The sequence below is a fragment of the Aplysia californica genome, unplaced genomic scaffold (genome assembly GCF_000002075.1).
Source record: "Aplysia californica isolate F4 #8 unplaced genomic scaffold, AplCal3.0 scaffold00288, whole genome shotgun sequence".
Lineage (NCBI taxonomy): Eukaryota > Metazoa > Mollusca > Gastropoda > Aplysiida > Aplysiidae > Aplysia > Aplysia californica.
In genome coordinates this window covers 776850-783923 of record NW_004797558.1, presented here as the reverse complement: position 1 = coordinate 783923, position 7074 = coordinate 776850, and the positions used below count along the sequence as shown (strand labels likewise).

The 7074-nt window shown below is 41.1% G+C and overlaps 1 long non-coding RNA gene across 1 annotated transcript in view; it reads left to right on the top strand.

Moving 5' to 3' along the window:
• LOC118477911 overlaps positions 1-7074 on the top strand; it is a 30600-nt gene that overhangs the window by 1888 nt on the left and 21638 nt on the right. The window lies entirely within an intron of this gene.

Here is a 7074-nt window from a genome sequence, read left to right as displayed (position 1 = left end):
GTGTGTGTGTGTGTGTGTGTGTGTGTGTGTGTGTGTGTGTGTGTGTGTGTGAGTGCTGCGTGAAATTTCCTAAGTGTCCAGGCTTTGGGTACACCCTGTAGATTATTAATGGTCATTAATGGTTGCAGTTGTAGTGCAGTTCCCGTGAGGCGAAGTAACGGCACGATTTAATAGTAGATGAGTTGGTGCAGTTGAGGTCAAACTCTTCATTGAGGCGTCAGCAGAATGACACAGCATGTTCATCTCTCTCTCTCTCTCTCTCTCTCTCTCTCTCTCTCTCTCTCTCTCTCTCTCTCTCTCTCTCTCTCTCTCTCTCTCTGTGTGTGTGTGTTTCGCTATCTGTCTCTGTCTTTCTGTCTGTCTATCTGTTTGTCTGTCTGCCTGTCTTTCTGTCTGTCTGTCTGTCTGTCTGTCTGTCTGTCTCTAGTTAGATTAACCGATTACAACGCATGATTTTCTTCCATAATACCTATACCACTCGTTTTTTGGAAAACACCACAGGGAAGATTATTTCCAAAAAAAAAAAAGAACTGTAATTTTATATTTCAAATCTCCTGGCCCCCTTTAAAGCGCACAAAGCTTCAAATAATACGTCTTTGTGCCGACGTGCAGCGATCTAAGGGATGGAATCACAAATCCCGTTTCACTGGAAACGCGTCATCTTTCAGGGTGGAATCCGGGGGGAATTTCAGTCAGAAATGAGGACAGTCTATCTGAAAAGTTAAGTAGAAAAGCCTTTAGAGATCTCTGAATCGCTAACAATCAAGGTATTCTGCGTCGTCTGATCTCACATAAATAATGACGTTGTTTCGTAATAATAATATGAAAGGAGTAGGCTTAGATGAGGATTGATTTCGTTAGTGAGATTTATATTATGATCTTTTTGACTTTTGTATTGATAAAATAACGTCCTACGGATAGGTCTGATGGGCGTGGAGAGTGTAGCATTCTAACGTTTATTGCAACAGCGTGTTAAATCATGTCGATTATCCAAGAATAAACAGTATGTTAAGCAACATTTGAATTATGAATATATAACATAAAGTATTTAAATTAAATTAAGTGTAACGTTGACAGTGTACAGATATTACTTTGGGTCTTACGTTTATGAAATAAACAGGATAGAAATCAAGTGAGTTCTCCATTATAAAAATATTCTATAACATGAAGAATAATGAATAATAATGATGGAGATGACAATGACAATGGCAAACTTGAATCATCTCACAGGGAGAAATTTGTTTTTTGATCGTTTACAATGGCAGTGGAATGTTACAAAGATTAGGTGCACCAAAGCATGCGCACAACAAGACAGGACAGGGCATTAGTAAATACATATTATGTTTTACAAGCTGAAACAACCCACCCCGAAAACCATCCTCTCTCTCTCTCTCTTTCTCTCTCTCTCTCTCTCTCTCTCTCTCTCTCTCTCTCTCTCTCTCTCTCTCTCCCCTCCCCCTCCCTCTCTCTCTATCTCTGTTTCATTTGTAAGACTGTGTTTTCAGTGTGATTGTGATGATGATGCTAATAATAATAATGATAATAATAATAATAATAATAATAATTAATAATAATAATAACAATAATAATAATCAGTCGATGTTTAACGATGAGCAGTTCTAAAGCGAAAAAGAAGAAATAAAGATTAAGATGACTTTTCACTTTTACTTTGGCCAGTGATACCAATAAAGAGACGTGCTTGTAACAATTTGATTTAACACTTGAAGGTGGTACGTATGTGAGTCTGAGAGAAAAGGGAGAAGGTGTAACAAGTCAACTGTGAAATCGGCCTGGAAAATAATAAATCTTGGGGCATGTTTTTTCCTCCTTACCCTGTCTCTGGCTTTGTCCCACTGTGCATCCGTTGTGAGCATTTGAAATCATTACTCTTATTCCAGTTTTAGAAATAAAAGGAGGCACGGTTACTGTGAAGGGGGCTCTCGTGGTCTAGAGGTTTAGGTGTTGGCCTCTCAATCAAAGGTCCCGGGTTCGATTCCGGGTAGCGACCGAAACATTTTCTTCTCTAAAATTGTCTCCTTTCACCTCCTTTCCTGCTCTCTAGCAATGTTCTGTTGTCTGCTTTCGTTTCCACTTTCTGCCCCCACCCCCTCACCTCCTTTGTCCCCTCCTCTGGGCTCCTGAATCTTTCTGCAGCCTTTCTACTGCTACTCCTTGGCTCCTCATTACTGCTGTCTTTCTGCCACACCCCTGATTTTCTGGTAGGAAAGATCTACACCTAGCCTTCTCGGACAAGGGCGAAAAATCTCGGAGGGCCCGTGTGCAAGTTGTGCATGTTAAAGATACCTTAGTGGTCTAAAATCGATAAGAGTAGGCTTCGGCCGCCACCCTGGGAAAAATTCAAAATGTCCTACCAACTGAAAATATTAGGCGTGTCCCGCGCGCTCATATGACCTTATGCAGTTGCGAGCGCCGTAAAACACTTTAAAAAAAAAAAAAAAAGAAAAAAAAAGGAGGCACAGTTACTGTGAGCTGTGTTAAGGACCATGTAAGAAACGTTTTTAATTTCCTGGCTTAACGAGTGAAGGAAACAAAACATTGTTTGTTATTTTTTATCTTTCATAACGGATCTGTTCTACTAAATATGTACACGGAAAAGGGCCGAGGGTAAAATGAAATTTCCTGTGAGATCGGTCTTTAAATAAATAATGGGACATGTCAAACAAGTAACTCTGCTTCTGCCTTTGTCTCCCTGTTGCTCTCCATCTTTCTCTGTCTGTCTGTCTGTCTGTCTGTCTGTCTGTCTGTCTGTCTGTCTGTCTGTCTGTCTGTCTGTCTGTCTCTCTGTCTTCTTTGTTTGTTTGTTTATTTGTTTCTTCCTTTCTATCTCTTTATGTCTGTATATCTCTCTTTCTCTCCCTCTCTCTCTCTCTCTCTCTCTCTCTCTCTCTCTCTCTCTGTGTGTCTTCATTTCTTTTTCTCTGTTTGTCTGTCTTTCTGTCTGCCCATCTGTTTCTACCCCCCCCCACACCCCCACCCTGCCTTGAGGGCAGTCGTTAGAATGCACTCTTCTGTATGAAAAGACACATTATCGATCTCCAAAGGGAGATTGTGAGATTCGATTAACAATGGCACACTTCACACCCACCGTAACGAAATAACAACTTCCGACACGCGATTTCGGGTCGGCGTTATGCGAGCTCAGATTATTTGGACCTCTAAACATAACTAGATTTACCCCCAAACAACTCCCCCCCCCCCCGGTCTTCCGTCTTCACACTCTTCCCACGCAGCACACAGACACCTTTTCCCTTCCGACAAAATGGCGTATGTTAAAAAGAATGAGTGCAAGACAACAAGTGTGCGAAGTTCTTTTTCCTTTTCTTACCCATTTTTCACGCTGTCTTTCAGTTTCCGTCTTTGTTTTGTTTCGTTCCTCGGCAACTCTTAATTGCCGACCTCTGTAGGCTCATCTTCGTTGTAGTTGTACGGAATAGTGCTGTGTGATTTTGACGTAACTAAACTTCATCGACTCTTCGAAGCATGAAGCCATTATTCGTGCTATCGAATAACGTGTCCGAATTGTTTCTCTGTGTAACAAAGGCCCGGTTTCCACGTGTACGTTATACGTAGTGCGCATTGCGCAATGCGTAAAGAACGCTCAAATGGAATTTCAACTAAAGTGTATCCATGTGTGCGCGATGCGCTGTCCATGATGCGGGATGCGTATTCTCGCAGCTAAATAGACTCCGCAAACTAGAAATTCCCGGGTGATTTACAAGAACTTCGTGTTTCTGTTGTTTTGTTTTCATCAATTATAATGAAGATCAAAACTTGCTGCATTTGTTCTCTGGTCAAGCGAAAGTACTGAAGGAATCGTTCTGAGGCCAGTTCTAATTCTTTCACAATATGGTGGTACACACCAAACCTTTTCATTTGTTGCAATATTTCATGTACCCACCACTTAAGTTATCTTTTCCTCATTCTCTTAGGATAGTAATATACGAGTCCAATAATTGCGATGTCTTCAACCTCATCTTCCTGTTTCCGCATTTTGGCATATCTACTTAAGCCAGGAGCCATAGCTCTACTGTGTTTATAGCCAAAAGAACAAACTGACGGATCAAGAACATAAATAATATACACGCACACTTGGAACGTGGGTGGTTGGCGGGTGCTCTGGTGTGGTTTGCTTCTTCTTTCCCATCAAATATCTATCATCCTTATCTCCCCTTCTTCTTTTTTATGTTTGTTACTCTCTTGTAACACCTCTAATCTTTTGGCGCTCATATGACCTTATGCAGTTGCGAGCGTCATAAAACCTCTACTACTAAAAAACTAAAACACATGGAACAGGGCAATACACATTACGCATTATGCATTGCGTAATTACGCACACATGGAAACCGGGACATTCATAGTAAGAAAGACAGACGTAAGCAACACAGGAAATGAAATGCCGTTGAACATAGCAATGGCACTCTCCTCTAATCACCTGCGTTCTCCTTCACCGGATATACAAGCACTGGCCACGCAAACCACAAGCGGAATCGTCAACCCTCAAATCTTCGAAACAGTGAATCGGACATTTTGATATATTACAGTAAAAATGATGCTTTCGTTCTTCAGAGGAAAAAGACGCCTCCCCCCTCGTTAAATATTATAGTCCTTGATCCTTTAGATTATCCGGGTTCTGTGGAATTAATCACAGACTAAGATCCCACTTCCATCCACTATAATAAGAGCTATAATTGCCAGTGGACATCTTCCCATGCTTTAAATAGACCCTTTTGGTTCCCGATTGAGGAGAAAGGGGAGTTGGACTGGGAGGTGGGTTGGGACGTCGTTAAGCTGCGGTCTTCTGTAAATACTACGAGACAGGTCAGATAACTCTTCAAGCACAGTAACTCTCAGTTGTAGTTGTGTTGATGTAAAAAGAAGTAACCCCAACCCCAAATGTATTAAAAAAATGTAGCATTGTTTAAAAAGGCGTCAAAATCGCACACTTACTTATTCCTTGTTTCGAGCACAGTCACTCGCACGACACATGGCACAAAGCGGGCAGTTGGTGGGTGGCACTGGCAGGTCGTATATCTTTACTTTCCTTTTATTGTTTCTGTCTGCTCGTCTTACTTTTCCCCAATGATACATGACCATTATTGAGTCGATGTGCTCCTCTTTACTCAAACAAACAAACAAACAAGATAGTTGGCACAATAACGGCAAGCACGATCCACCTCCAGGATGTTCTAGTTGCGGATGGGTTAAAAAAAAAAAAGGAGTTTTATGGCACTTGTAATACATATGTACATGCTTAGTCATATAAGTGCCCGAGATTAAGGGTATTACTAGAGAGTAACACAAAAAAAAAGAAGGAAAATAGATAAGGATGATAGATGTTTGATAGGAAAGAAGGAGAAAGTCATACCAGAGCATCCGCCAATCACTCACTTCAGGTATGAATGAACTCACGGCATCTTTTATCTCCTTCTGACTGCTGGGACACTGGATACATGCATCAAATAGGGTATATATAATTTCTTTTACAATAGCTGGAAACATGTTTGGCTAAAATTAATATCTTCTGAAGTGAGTTCAGTTTGATCCGAAAAGTCTCTCTATCGCCAGTCTGTTAAACTCGAGTATTTGCGAGTGAAAATGAAACCTTTTATCTACTTCTAGTATACTTTCTCTCCCCCTTAGTTTGGATCGACTTCTAAACGTAAGTATCACCAAAGTTCAATTGTATTCTCCGTGGAAAAGGATCAAACGTTGAGAAATTTGGACCAAAACCCATTTGGGACTTTCATTTCCGTTCTTGCTTTTTCAACAAGAAGCAAAGAACTTGATACTGTTTTATTGGTTCCCCATTTCATGTGAACTCAACTACAACAACAAAAGAATCCTACGGTTTTATCTTTTCTGATTTCAAACTTGGTATGAAGCAAGAGCGAAATTCTATTTTATGAACTCTTCATTTCAGCCGTTGAAGTCTTGTATGGAAAGGACTGTAATCTCCATTGCCAACCTCCCTCCTCCCTTCCCTCAAAAAGCCAGAAAAAAATTATACCGAAACAAACAAAAGAAACAACCCCCCCCCCCTAAAAAAAAGAAAACCAATAGAAATAAAACATCCATAAATCCGCTTTACCTTTTTGTCCTCCCAATCTTGCGTAAGGTCCCAATCTTGCGTAAGGTCATTCTTGAGAGCGCCGTTGGCTCAGGTAGAGTCATGTTGGACTACGCAGTAGCCGGCCCTGGTTCGAATCCCCGACAAGGCATTTTTAACTTGCGTTGTTTTGGAGAGTTTCAAGGCTCTCCACCCCGGTGTCTTGGTCCTATCGGAGATCGACGGAGGTTCTGCCTTTTAAATAACCCTACAGTTTTGAGAAGAGCGATAAACTTATACAAGACCACTGGAAAACAAACTGTTAATACTTTTCCCGCAACTTATTTGATCTGCAATGCACTGTGGGGTCTACACATTCTGTGGGGGCCATGTAGGTCTCTTTGACGTTAAGCACGAAAGGCGCCTTAACTTATTTGAAGAATGGGGATGGAGTTAGTTTGTGGTGAGGGGGGGATTGGCTCAATTGACTTTTGCCAAAAGAAGGACACGTTCCCCAGAGGAGGACGCGAAAGTGTCAATAGCAGGTATCGGGTTCCAATTCTTGTTGCTATCGACCTTGAAGTAGAGTAACATGACACGACGTTTTTTTTACGCAAAAGGAAAGTATCTGCCATCAATGTGTGCCTTTGCGTGTGAAACCCTGATTAAGAATCTATTGTTTAGCGAGCTCGGGCAAACAATACAGGTGGAATCTGGTATTTTTAGTGTCTTTGACTAACAAGGCAAACATTATATAAGAGAACTTTAAGGCCTATACGGTAAACGCAAATTTCGACCAATCTAATTCTTAAAAGCTTTTTTTTTTTAGTTTGACGTTGTAGTGACCCATTTGTTGATCCGAGAGAGAGACAGACAGAGAGAGAGAGAGAGAGAGAGAGAGAGAGAGAGAAAGAGAGAGAGAGAGAAAGAGAGAGAGAGAAAGAGAGAGAGAGAAAGAGAGAGAGAAAGAGAGAGAGAAAGAACTTGTTCTTGTAAGTTCCGAATTG